The sequence below is a fragment of the Amblyomma maculatum genome, chromosome 6 (assembly GCF_055883805.1).
Source record: "Amblyomma maculatum isolate TAMU_Amacu chromosome 6, ASM5588380v1, whole genome shotgun sequence".
NCBI classification, from domain to species: Eukaryota; Metazoa; Arthropoda; class Arachnida; order Ixodida; family Ixodidae; genus Amblyomma; species Amblyomma maculatum.
This window is the reverse complement of record NC_139349.1, coordinates 54,437,763-54,452,130: the sequence shown is the minus strand read 5'-3', so window position 1 is coordinate 54,452,130 and position 14,368 is coordinate 54,437,763. Positions and strand designations below refer to the sequence as shown.

General features: G+C 50.3%; 1 long non-coding RNA gene across 2 annotated transcripts in view; it reads left to right on the top strand.

The window, feature by feature from the left end:
* The window catches only part of LOC146185768 (uncharacterized), a 180,943-nt gene that overhangs the window by 87,260 nt on the left and 79,315 nt on the right, over positions 1 to 14,368 (top strand). For both annotated transcript variants that reach the window (XR_014708035.1, XR_014708036.1), the window contains exon 3: positions 9,217 to 9,256. This is a non-coding gene — a long non-coding RNA (uncharacterized LOC146185768). The remainder of the gene's footprint in view (positions 1 to 9,216; positions 9,257 to 14,368) is intronic.

The window sequence follows — 14,368 nt, the reverse complement described above, 5'->3', positions numbered from 1 at the left end:
TATCCTGCTCCTTCTAAATAGTGTCACGGACAACAGGGCTAGACTTGACTAAAACGACGGGACTAAGCTGTAGCAGCAGGCAACGTTCGGCGCACAGCACGCGAATCAACTTCAGTGTCCTCTTCTTCCAGGCGCAGCTAGAACATGGGGACACCATGTGGCATTACTCCCCCTCTTAAAAAAAGAAATAAGGGACGGAGCGCGAGCGATGGCCAGTGTAAGCGAAAAGAAAGATCAGCACATGGGCAGCATAGATAACGGAGGCGGGGTTATAAGGTGTCCTACGCGACAACGAAACAAACGCATAGCGCACTACCGCGTGAAATAGGGCTTCATGCGGACAACGTGCACGACCTCGGAGCGTGGTTGCCGACGCGAGGGCTGCACAGTACCCACTGGAAGAACTTCGTAAGTCACTTCCGTGACTCGGCGCAGAACTTCGTAAGGTCCGAAGTAACGGGAAATCAGTTTATCACAAAAGCCGGGCCGACGCACCGGGGTCCACACCCAAACTTTCTCTCCAGGATGGTATGCGACGTGTCGATGACGGAGGTTGTAGCGGCGTGCATCCGTGCCCTGCTGTTGTTGAATGTGAATGCGGGCAAGTTGACGTGCTTCCTCAGCGCGTTGAGCAAACTGCTCGGCGTCTGGCGTGAGTGGATGATCATCTGTGCAGCTCGGAAGCATGACATCCAACATCGTCTGAACGTCACGTCCGTAGACTAGGCGAAATGGTGTAAAACGCGTCGTCTCTTGGGTGGCCGTGTTGTAGGCATATGTGATGTAGGGGAGAATTTCATCCCAGTTTTTATGCTGCGAGTCTATGTACATTGCGATCATGTCGGCGATGGTTTTGTTGAGTCTCTCCGTGAGGCCATTCGTCTGCGGGTGGTATGCAGTAGTTTTTCGGTGGCTGGTATGACTAAGCTCGAGCACGTCGTGCTTGAGCTGTGCCGTAAACGCGGTGCCTCGATCGGTAACGACTAGGGACGGTGCGCCATGAAGCAACACGATTTGCTGCATAAAAAATTGAGCGATCTCAATTGATGTGCCCCGCTGCACTGCCTTGGTTTCCGCATAACGTGTGAGATAGTCGGTCGCGACTATAATCCATTTGTTACCCATCGCTGACAGCGGAAATGGGCCCAGTAGGTCGATGCCGAATTGGTCAAACGGCGTCCGAGGTGGAATAATAGGTTGGAGCAAACCCGCGGGCTTGAGAGAAGGCACCTTTCGACGTTGACACTGGCGGCAGCCTCTGACGTAGCGATGGACGGCGTCAGAAAGTTTAGGCCAATAATAGGCTTGACGAACTCGAGCGAGTGTGCGTGCAAAGCCCAAGTGGCCGGAGGTGGGCTCATCGTGGCAAGCAAAAAGGATATCGTCGCGAAGGTCGGCCGGCACGACAAGGAGGTGCGCTCGATCAACAGTGCTGGAGTTTTTCTTGAATAAAACGCCATTCCGAAGACAGAATGCAGACAGGTGCCTTCCAAACTGGCATGGGACGTCAGCAGCGCGACCCTCCAGGTGGTCAATGACAGGTCGAAGGTCTGGGACAGCTCGCTGTCGGGTTCATTATGTCTGAGGCGTTCACTAGTCCAAGAAAACCTCTGTCATCCGTGACGTTATCGACAAATCCGACGGGTGCCCGGGAGAGCGCGTCAGCATCTTCGTGCTTCTGACCAGATTTGTACACAATGGAGTAATCAAATAGTTAATAGTTAATAAAGAGACCTAAAGAGCTTACTGTACATCAATAAAATGGTATTGCGGTTCACGCTGTTTAGGTTTTAAGCCCTCAACTTTCCGAGTATGTTGCTTCTGATAAGTTTAGCCCCTTGAAGCATGGCACAATGCGCTCCCCTGCTTACCATTTGCTACAGTAAAGAATGACCTGTCATGTTTTACTTCGCGTTTTGCTTTTTTTGGGACGCTTCTGTAGTATACTAGAGTGCTTAGGCTCACTATTGACTCAGTTTATTAGTTTGGACACCGAATTATTAAAGAACTCTTGCCTGTAGTGTTCCAAGCTACCTCCATACCAATGCAACTATATCTACCGAGGTTTTTCTTGCTAGTTTGTTGTCAGGAGGATACAAGTTTGGGCGTCAATTCTGTTGTCACTTCTAATACCAGCCCCTTATCACTTCATTTGTGAACTTTAGTTTTTCGACAGCATAAGAAATAATTGTATTTATGGCTTCAACTATAACAAGCAACAAAGCTTCTGCTACCGGAACTGCACTGAAGCGATATCTTCGCTTAGCGTTGTTCATTTATTCTCTTGCAGTCGAGTCGACTCTTGTGTGTGTGTGTGACCAACTAGCTCATCGTTCGACTCTATTATCGAGTCGACGGTTCGTGTGCCTATATTGATTGGGACATAGCAAGAAAACAAATGAGCCAACACATCACAAATGAAGCTGCGCCTTTAATTCTATCGGACACTGCACATACTAAGCAGCTTTTGCAGTTTCGTAGTTATTAATTCACTGCTCGCTCATCATATCACTTTTTATTTGTCCATTCAGTTGTTTTGTTTTCTAATCAGTGTGTCGCCCACTTTGCGGGGTTTCGCTCGCACTAACGCCTGCAATAAAAGTAGCCAAAAGTAGTTTGCACTTACCGGCCTCCTCGCATAACGAACGTCAGTAAACACATCTCATGGGATTAAGTTAAAAAATGTTAGGAGCACGTTAGAGGGACAAAAATATATAAGGTTATAAATAATGCGTGCATCGGCCACCCAAATAACAAAAAAAGAAACGAAATAGAAATGCGTACTACGAAACGACAAATAAGAATGCCACTTGACTTCAGTGGCAGAAACACGCGCAGACCGCGTATGTCGTAAGTAACCCAAGGGACAGGTCAAACGGCTTCCCGCTCCAGCACCAGTTGCCGAAGGATCAACAAAAGGCTGGAAAAGAGGAAAATGGAAGGCAGCAGTGGGACAGACGGAAAGGAGCAGGCGAAGCTATCTCTCAATCCGGGACGACATTCAAACTCTGGAGACAGAGACGGGGGAGAAAAAGACAGCGCTACCGACGGCGTTTCGAGCCCCAGCCCCGGACCTCCGTCTCAGCCACTGCCCGCGCATTCTTATTCATAGCCCATGGCGCTCGTCTTCTCTGTGCCACCGTTGGTCGGGAAACAACCCTCTGCCTCCCGATAGGAGCTGTGCGCAGGATGCCATCGCAGACGCCGCCGTGCCTTTTCGCAGTGGCGCGTGTCGCAAGCGGCTGAGCGACGGGAAGCGAGGGAAGCCGGAGGGGAAGAAAGGAGGAGGCAGACGCACCGGCGCCGACGTGGCGAGGCGCGGTCACGCCGTGGGCCGCCGGCGCCAGCCGGGATGGCCCGAGCTCACCTTTCACCGCGCGTTGCCACGGGAGACCCGCCACGCTAGCCAGCGCACGCGCCACACTCACTTATACTCGGGACTCCGTCTCCCTTCCTGCTCTTTATTCCCTTGGTAGCATTCGATGCAGCCCGCACTGCCCGGTAGCCAGCTTACTTCTTCTTTTAGAGCGGTAACAGATGAGAGGCTTCCCCTGCGGTAAATGTCGTCGTTGCTATCCTTGGCGTCGTACGTACGTTGTGGTTGGTATGTCGCGCGTTCCCGGCCACCCAGAGAGAAAAATACACAGACGACCCTGAGCCGCGGATAAGGAACACATGGGCAGGGAAGGCTGGAGCCCTCCTGAACATGCCACCTGTAGTCGTGCCACCCAGGTGGATCTGGAGGTGGTTGCACTTAAAGCAGATAGGAAGATTCGCGATAATACAATCGTTTCCGCTTGTTCGTCTTTGGCGAGAGAGAAAGAAAGCCTGGGAGTGTCGTTTCTTTTTTCCCCCGTTTTTCTTTTTTCTTTTTTCCTGTATCCCATCGATTTCCACTGCAACATGCGTCTTTAGCGCGGCAGTATGTGTTTAGTAAAGAAGCTGCTTTTTTTCTGCTCGTTTTCCAGATTTCAGTGTATTCTTTCGTTTTTCTCGTTTGTTTTCTTTTTATTTTTAGTCCTTCCTACAGCCGGGAAAGGCCCATAATACTGGCAGGGCTCGCTTCCCGTAGAAACGACTTAGGTAGGTGCGCATGCTGCAAACCCAGATGTACAAACAGGAAGAAAAAGACAGAGAACGTAACCAATTTCCGAGCTTAGGAACGGAAGAGTGTATCTGTCCTGAGACCTTCTGGCTGCTTCACAAGAGATTTCTGGCTTGAGGCCATGGGGTCGTAGGGAGTGGTGGGGATTAGCGCACATGCAGCATTGCCACGTGGTTGACGGCGGGAACACGCTGCAGGAAATCGCTGATTGGATTCCCGTCCTGGCGCGGACGCACGAAACGCAGCACTCACTGTGCATATGCGATCAGAAATCAACGCGTGCAGTTCGAATGTGCCAAACTCAAATTTCCATTTGTCTTAGTTGGAAACATTCTAAATACAGACTCAGCTAAGCACCCCGTTGAAATTGCGACCAGTAATCTTCACTTCAAGTCGTCCGGTCTTAGATATTTTTGTTAAAATCTGGCACCGAATAATATAAAATGGCCAAAAAGCATAATCCGTTCGTGAGTAATCCGCAAGCAGGTGATATTTGTGCCACTTGTTTTCTACGCCTAACTTTAGGACATTAAGGTGAATTATGCGCAATGATAGTGTGTCCGGTTGTTAGGAGCACGTAGATCCGTGAAACGCACGTGCGAACGAACAAATGCCGCACCCAAGTAACGCAAAGCGCGTCCGGGTCGAAGGATGGGTCCGCGTCAGTCGCAAGCATCCAAATATACACACACCAGGCCTCGGCGAAAAAGCGACCATCCATTGCGACAGCCGAGGACGACTACCGCTTGCACGTGCTTCCCGAGCTCTCCGCGAGACGTGTCAACCGCGCGCGCATATGCCTGCGACACAACACGCCTGTCTCCCAGGCCGAAAGAGCAAGAGGAGACCAAGAAGGGGTCGACCGGCCCTTATCGTGTTCCAGATGGAGCGACAGAAATGAAAAAGAAAAGCAGAAGAAAAGGGCCTTTCGTCTCTCCTTGCAGCCAGGAAGCTGCCGTGCTAGCATGCAGGACGACGCCCACCGCCTCGGCGCAGCGAGGATAGCGTGGGCTGTGGAGATGGCCTCTTTCTCACGGATGCTGTGCGGCAGCTATTGCTAAGGCCAGCGACAACGAGCGCTTGAAAACCTACGCGCCTGCAGCGACGACGTTGCGCAAGCTATAGCGCATCGCTGCCTACTCCGCGAGCAACGCTACGCTAACGAAGTTGCCCATACAAAAAAAAATTAAGCACGCGTGAAAGCTGCCAGAAAGCTGACGCCTTAGCTCCCGATGCGCATGCAGGCCTGCGTCCGAGCAACCGAGCCATATCCGTGTTGCCTACGTTCCGGGAGAACGTTTAGTCTCCGATGTCACCACCGCTGGAAGCAGGCAGCAAAGGTCACAGCCAAGACGAGAATGGGCCCAGCCCTCTCCGTGCCAGCGAAGTCGTTCGATGAGAGTTGGTTGATATTCTGCACTTCGTACGGCATGCCCAGAAGAAACAAGAAGCTATAGCGTCTTAAGACGCAAGACAGTCTGTACAGGTCTCAAAGACGGATTCTATGCGTCTATAACGGTATTATCACTGAACACTAGCCCGTCTAACTCGGTCGCTATAAGATACATCGCCAAGGTAAGCACGCTATTTCTCTTGGTCAAGGTTTTTCTATCCATGCACTAGGTGTACCGCTCAACACATACCACCGCAAATATCTACATATGCAGCCATACGAACTAAACCACGCTCTCACCTTACTCTACCAAGAAACATCGCCTTGTTTTCTTGTATTTAATCGATTTTGGGTGGATCGGAGTTAGCTCAGTTTAAACGCGACGTTCTGTTAGTTCAATGTTTGATTTCTATAGGCGCACAAAATGAATTAAGAAATGAAAGCGATTTTACGAGCACAGTGACGCATGATACACAGAAATATCTTGTAGACGTCTTCTAGGCATTTGGGAAATATATTTTTTTTATTAAGAAGCTCGGAGTTTCCTTCCGCGTTACGTCGTGTTCCAAAGCCAGGTAATAAAGAAGAAAAAAATCCGAGCCTTGGCGCAGTTGGTAAAGTCTTTGGACGTCTTGTAGACAGATATTAAAGAGCATCTTGTAGATGTATTTCGTGGCCCAAGATACCTATGACCAATACAGATATTCAAGGCGGTTACAAGATATTTCGTGCTCGGTGGGTCTGTTCATTTGTCATCCTCTTTATCTTCGCGAGCCATTAAAAGACTTCACAGCGGACCAGAGAACAAAGCTTGCGGCTGTGTGAACTCGCAGGTTCTTCACTTGAAGGGAGACTTCGAGGCATGGTGTTTCAAATGGCTTTCGTCATTCTCTCGGATTTCTCGCTACACCGAACTCGCAGGCAAGCGTGTCAGCCCAATCGCCCCGAACGCAGCAGGTGACGTACCATTCAAGCGAGAGTGCACGTTGACCGCCTTGCCACTTGCCGAGCGGGAAACAAAGGCACTTCTTTGATTTCACGCCACTCGTCGCCTCCGCATTCTTTTCTTGATCCATAGGTCGCGACGCCGTCTCGGCTCAAGCCAGGCTTCAAGTTCGAAGCACATTCCGCGGGCCCCGTCGAGTGCTGCACGGAGGCATCAGGTTCCAGCGAGCACAAAGGCGCGCACGAAAGCGCTGCCCGAGAGCCCGCCGTTCTGGCGCCGACGCAACGGCGCACGTCAGAGCACTCGCCACGAGAAGTTCCGCGTGTATGTACCGCCGTACAGGCACAGGCGGAGGACGGCCAACACGGTTTGGCGCAAGGCTCCGCTCTCAAATTCTGACACATGACTAACGATTGCGAGTCACTCGACTCGCAACATTACCGAGGCATCTTGTTTCCCGACGTGCCCGTTGCCCACGAGAGAGGTGAGGGGTCGCGGTCGTCGCTCTGCAAAAACACAAGGCGCGTCGCCTGAGCCACTGACGCACGGGAGTGTGCTGCGCGTGGGGCCTGCGAATGGGGGGTTCACCGACCCCAGGAACGCTGATAAGAAGCAGACGTGCTGCTCGCCTTGCACGTGCTTCGCTATTTCTTTCCACTCTTCTCCTTCCTTTTCATTAGACTCTTTTTCTCTTTCCGCATCTATGCGATTCTGCCGTTAACAGCGCCGGTCCTGGTAAGCAAGCAGGAAGAAGACAGGAGACCCTGGATCCTCCAGCAAAGAAAGTCACATCTTCGAGAAGGGTCATCACGCTCGAATCATCGCCTTCTCCTGCAAGAGGCGACGTGCCGCGAACGCCGGTGGAGATGCGGCCATGTCGCGCACTCGTGACGCTTCTCTGCACGCGTAACTTGAGACCGCTGCCGGCAGAGACAGATACCGACCTCCCGCCGTAGCGAGGCACGCATGTCCCCCTTCCAGCAGGCCCGTGGCTTATGCGCGACGTAGCTCTGGTTCGCTAGAACGCGATTGCGCGCAGGAAACTGGCGTGCAACGTCGACGGCGGCACCTGTCACCGGAATCGGACATAAAGCATGACGCGTCGCCGCAGGGGAGAGCAGCGTGTGAGATCTACGACTTCGACGACGCGCCAGCGACCCTTAAGCTCGCACAGCCAGCGCGCATGCGCCTATAGCAATGCCTGTGTGCACCCGGCGTAGGACGATGACAGGTGTTTGGGACAGAAGACAGATTCGGTCGTTGGCAGGACAAATAGGCTGCTATACGCCGATAGTCACGCCATTATACTTGTTGGTCGCCCCCGCGGCGGAGACCGGAGGCGACTGCTCTAAAGGCTGCTCGAGTAGTGTTCGGTGACTTACAGAGCAGCCCTTATGCGCCCAAGAGGGTGTGAGAAACGCCCCAGCGCGTTGTTTATTTCCAGCTGCTGGCAGTAGATCAAAGGGAGGTTACAAACAAGGCGAGAACGACGCGGTTTGCTGCCGTGACGCCGTTTGCGAGGCGATGGCGGGAGGGGGGCTAGTGGTGTACAGCGACCCGCTTATTTTGGTCGAGCACGTAAAATATTGGCTTGTCGAGACTCAGAGGAAGAGTGCTGATGACCCGTAGTAAAGAGAGTAGCCTTAACAGCGATGTGACGGCTACGGAGGACGAATAGCGGCCATTAACATGACGTATGCACTACCCTCGAGAGCAGCCTTCCAGGCCGCCGGTCGAAGGAGAAGTTCACGGGGTTCCTGTCCTGCCTTCCGATCTTTTCTTTTTGTTTTCAGCTGGTTCCGTTGCATAGGCGCCAGATACTCAACGTTATGGCATCACTCAGGCTGGACTTCTTAAATACAATCTTCGGCAGCTGTTCCGGACAACAGTGCCATTCCAGCCGACAGAGTGTCCGTGAAAGCAAGTTGAATACTTCCTGGATGTTAGTATATTCGAGTCATTCACTGGAATTGACGCGCAGGCATCGTTTATGGGGCCGGAAATGGCAGCTCACGTGACGGCGAGTCATGTTCCGCTGTGGCACAAGCAAGCAGATGCGACTAAGTAGTGAGGGTCGTAAATACTGTTGACTGCGAGGCGCTACGAATGCGAGCTGGGAGCTCAAAAGGGAAATGCATTTTGTCACATTATTCTTCGGTCGGTGGGATAAGTAGCAAGTCTTTGACGCTACTGGTGGAAACTCTGATCTGTAAAAGCTCGGCCATGGCACATTTAAGAACTTGGTTTTACTGTTGCCCGTAAAGCAAGTTACAGGAAGCAAATGAGAAAGGGCGCGCTTAAAGGGGCGATAAAATACAAAGCTTCAGGCGGCTGATTTGGGGTTTGTTTATGGACTGAGGTGTTCACCTAAAAGATTTAAATGTGGCCTCTCGGGCTAAAAATATCATGCAATTTTGTGAGGTCTGCTGTGCGCATATATATATATATATATATATATATATATATATATATATATATATATATATATATATATATATATATATATATATATATATATATATATATATATATATATATATAGTGTATTGGTGCAGAGAAGCAATGGTTTTCATTTCTGACTTAACCTGTTATTGCTGTGTAGTCGGAGCGCACAGCAGAGCATATTTCTATGTGTACATGCAGAGCAAGTCGACAGCCTGCTTTGGTTATATGACTCTCACTAAGCTTTTCCTGTGTTCTAGTGGCTAAAATAACGCAGCAGAAATCGTCAGCAGGCATTTATAGCGCATATTCGCTTTGCACGTTTTGCAGGTGCCTGGTATGAAAGGAAAGGACTGTCTCCGGGTCTCAAGTAAGATGTTTATGTATGTATGTATGTATGTATGTATGTATGTATGTATGTATGTATGTATGTATGTATGTATGTATGTATGTATGTATGTATGTATGTATGTATGTATGTATGTATGTATGTATGTATGTATGTATGTATGTATGTATGTATGTATGTATGTATGTATGTATGTATGTATGTATGTATGTATGTATGTATGTATGTATGTATGTATGTATGTATGTATGTACGTACGTACGTACGTACGTACGTATGTATGCATGCGTGTGCGTGTGTGTGTGTGTGTGTGTGTGTGTGTGTGTGCGTGCGTGCGTGCGTGCGTGCGTGCGTGCGTGCAAAACACTACCTAGAGTTCCAATAGCGTCCATACGGGCACTAATATCCAAATATTCTCACGGGATAGAGTTCTCATCTATATATGCTTGTTGCTTATAATGATGGGCTTTTAGTCATGCATGTGCCTGAAGTGAGGTAATGTGTTCTCAAGCATGCCAGGATACACGCGCAACCTGCAACACGATATACGCCGTAAACTATCCCGCTGTCATTAATCATGAACATTCCACGCCATGGGGATCCGCTGGTATCTCCAGAAGCTTTCAGTCTCGTCAAGTCTTTCTACCTCAATTTTCCGTTCGCTCCACTGTTCCTGCAAACGATCGCCCGCGATCGCTCAACGACCGGCGCACTGGGAATTGCGAGGCGCGCACTAACGGCCTCATGGTATCCTCCGCGCACAACCACAGGGGTGTGAACTCACGCTTGGCCTCGACGATAACCGCAACCCCACGACGGTAAGCGACGGTGTGTATACGTGCACACGCAGAGAGCCAAATTTTGCTGGCCCAAAACATTGTTGGCTGTCCCCGAGCCCGCCAGTCTCTGGCCAAGAACTATATCGAGCGAGCGCAAATTTTTATAGCGTACCGCCCATGCCATCGTAACGACGGCGGCTGGCTGTGTAGGTTGTGCTCGCCTTATCTGGCCAGCACCTTTTGGCCGCGCGGAATCCCTATAAATACTCGATTTCACGGCGCTCCGAACACTCGGACACCAGGCTCTGAGCGACGGTCCCTGCTCCGTGGGGGAAGCCCAAAACACTTGTGTGGCGGCCGTCGCCTATGCTGAGCAAGGAGCACATATTTTACGTTCGGGAACTCTGCCTCACGCACACTACAGGCGCGTGCTGTATAGTTGGCTGGCGGTGATGGCCCGCGGGGTACGAAACAGCGACGGCATATACACACGCGTCAACCATGTGGGAACGACACGACAACGCGACGCACGGTGACGGATCGCGTTCAGACTACAGGCGAGCTCGCGTGGCGGTCTTGAGTTATTACGAGGTTCCATCGCTCGTGAAGCTTGGCGGCCGAATTATTACGGGGCACCCAAGCGGGGAAGGCAGCGCTGGATTCGAGAGCGCGAAAAGCATGTCACTGAGGGGACCCAACTGTGTACACTTAACGGGTGTTCACGCTAAATCATTGCGGACGCACCGTAAATGCGCCGAGGGAATTATTCGTGTGTCTGGCAGCGTGCTTCCAATGCTGCGCAACCCTCCACAGTTTCAAAAGGGCATAGACGACTAGATTGCGATCGATTTAAACACCATGCCGCCTTCGGGCTTATTGCTTGCCTGCGCAATTAAGAGACGAAGCTGAACAGAGTACCCCCCCCCCCCCCCCCTTTCTTTTTTTGATACAGGGATTTCTATATTTATATATTTTTCATCTATTTCTCGCATCGTGGCATGCGACTTGCCAGGACGCATCACTGAAGATTTCACTTCCTGCTTGGTTGGCCTTTACCTCTATAGGCCGCAAGAAAACTCATACTATGCGTGGCCGCTCCAGTCTATGGACTGTTGATGCTGGCTGCATTTTACACCTTCGACGGCGTCTCAGATGCACATGACCTGCCCATCGAACGTTATGCGACTCTCTTAGCACTTGCTTTTCTGTACATCTTTACACGAAGAACAAATCACCGCACGTGCATTCTGGATCACTGTGTGCACTTTATCACGACGCCCGAGTGAGCGGCGGTCCGTTTCGAGAAAACCTGATTTTATATCGGGTTTGCACGGTAATTTCCGTCAGCGACGCGTTAATATCACACCTTGTAGGCTGAAAAAGAAAGAAAAAAAGGAAAATGGCGGTCCAGGCGCAAAGCACGAAAAAGCCCAGTATACTCCGCGGCCCCAAATCGATGGCCGCATGGCCGCTAAACGCGTCTAGAGAATAGAACGGGAGAAAAAGAGAAATAAAAATGTTTTGTTTTTATTCCGCCTGTCTCACCGTTGCACTATTATGTAATACCAATGCATGTGACAAATATACAGAAACACGCAAGCGCGTACCTCTCAGAGAAGCAAACCGAAGCGCAAGCGCTGAAAAAGTGAACACAGCGAAAGGTTGAGCGACATACATGCTTCAAGAACTGCGCTGCTCAAGGCGCGGGCCACGCAAACCTCAAGATATGCCTGTACTCTTTCCATATTCTCCATATGGAAAGAGCATCTGCTCTCTCCATATTCTTCATCTCTCTCTCTTTCTCTCTCGTACACACAGGCGCAGACTTTTGAAGTCCCGCAGCCGCAGAAACGGAAAAGCGAGTTCGCGCCGGCGCATTCGGCACCAGTTGCGGCGGGCGCCTGCAAGAACAGCATCCTGCGCCCGTAACTGCGACCTTTAAAGCCCTTGCACCTGCACCTTGTATTTTACGACAGGCGTCTCGGGAGGGCCGGACCTCTTATTTATTTTGAAAAGAAGGACCTGCCCGTGGTTCCGCTTCATCTCAACCTTCCTTCATTACGCCCATCTTCTTGTTGCTCTTCTTAGTTTTTTTCACCACCGCTGTCTCAGCTGCGCGATTTTTTGTTCCATCGACGCACTTTCCCGCCCATTTTGACAGCCACATCCACGCCGCCCCTACCCAAGACCTCCTCTCTCTCGGCCAACCAATCTTTCTTTTCCTTTACGACCTTCCCAGAAACAAAGCGCGATGCCAAAGACAGGCGACGGAGAAAGCAACGGTATGCAGCAGCACGCAGCCGGGGCAACATCCATGCAGGCAAGCATCGGCGAAGAACAAGAACATGGCATGCGCGCAGGCAAAAAAGCCCGACGTGTCTCCTTCGTCGCAAGCGGCTGCCCGCAGTCAAGCTAGAAAGCAGACAGATCCGAGGGAATACACCTAAAAATACGCGAACTGCGGTTTACCTTTTTTCTCTCTGTTCCTTCCTCTCCCTTGCTCTCTTTCTGCGTTCCTTGCTTTACTTATTTCCACTTTTTCTACCTCGCCCCCAACCTGCTCCACCGTGTTTATTTTCCTACGTCTTTCGTTACTTGGTCTTTGCTTGGTTGGGTCCCGCCGCTGTTTCTTTGACTCTCGAGTCTCCGCGCGTCTCATCATCATCCTCCTCCCACACCCGCGTTTTCCACCATTCGGTTCCTGTCCGTCTCGGCGCCCCTAGCCGTGACGGAGGAACGCCGTGACGACTTGGACCACCTTACCAACACGCCGAAGGAGCGCGTTATAAGTTTTATTTTGATACTTCGCGCAGGCTCCGCTCCGAAGGGCATATAAACATCAGCACCCGTGAGTGAAAAAAAAAAAAAAAAAGAATGAAAAATAAATACTGAAAACGTGGAAATGACGCTGTCTGGTGAACTTCTAAAGAATCGCCAATGCGAAGTGCACCCAACGTGGAATCTTTTGTCGACAGTTGCGTGTTCAGAAAGGCAAAAGAGTTCAGTGGGACTTTGGTGAAACGCACGCCACGGTAGTCAGATTGTGGAGAAGAGATTTCGTTAAAAGATAGGACAGCTGTATGGAATGGCTGGTCAGGAGCTTTGATGAGGCTTGTCCTGAGAATGTGATGCGGACATTAATATACCTAAGGGACTACAGCTGAAGGAAAACATAGCCGGGGACGGCAGGGTCTGGACAGTTATTTTGAGATAGGGCTTGGGCAGAGGCTGTTGCAGGAAAAGGCTAACTGGAGATCTGTTTGAGAGGACACTATGCTACCGTGGAAATAGTTTAGACGCAGACGAGGATGGTATCAAAAACTGGCAACCACGAAGATGCGGGCTCGTGAGTTTCAACGATTGTAACGAAATTATCTAGGCCCGATATGAGGCATGAGATACGTACATACTTGATGGCTTATCGCGGTGATGTTGTCAGCTTACGTAATTACAAAAAAAAATATTCACTTCTGTACTCGAATTTTTTAAAATAAAACAGCAACAAGTTTCCTTACATTACACAACAAGAAAGAAAGAAAGAAAGAAAGAAAGAAAGAAAGAAAGAGAGAAAGAAAGAAAGAAAGAAAGAAAGAAAGAAAGAAAGAAAGAAAGAAAGAAAGAAAGAAAGAAAGAAAGAAAGAAAGAAAGAAAGAAAGAAAGAAAGAAAGAAAGAAAGAAAGAAAGAAAGAAAGAAAGAAATGAATGTGCGACGTCAGAATCTAGAAACCTGATACCTGGTTGGAAAGAACAGAGGAAGAGGGGGCGGGACACGGCGGAAAAGAAGAAAGGGAGGGAGATGGACGGGGACCCACCTGGCGAAACTGGCCGCGTCGTCTAAAGTTTCCCCTTCAGGGGGACATCAATTAAGGGGAGCAAGAAAGGCAAACATAAAAGTTAACGGTGTCGGTGGCTGGTGCGAGGAACCGAACGTGAGCGTGGCGGTACAGCAGCAAAAGCTGCGAGAGAGTGGAAGTCTGTCCAGAGAGTGAACTAGTTTTCTAGCTCATGAGTAGAGGCCAAGAGAAAGAAGATTTTATTGAGGGTGAGGAGAACCAGGATGGGGAGCACAAGTGTAGAGGCGTCAGTAAGAAACCTGAGACTTTCCGGGCAGGCAGGGCTAGGTGACAGGCCTCTATCCAGAGCAGCAGGGGCCAATGACTAGCGACCGGGAACGACCGCACAACAAATAACTGTCGGCCGGCGGAACCGAAATCTTCAGAAGAAAAAAAAAATATATATAAAGGAAGTCGGGGAAAATGGATAAAAGGGAAGCACAAAGTAATTTGCGCGCCAGTGCAGGTCTGGCGCGCTCACTCTGCATTCCTTTTCGCAACCTAAAAGGAAATCTGTAAAC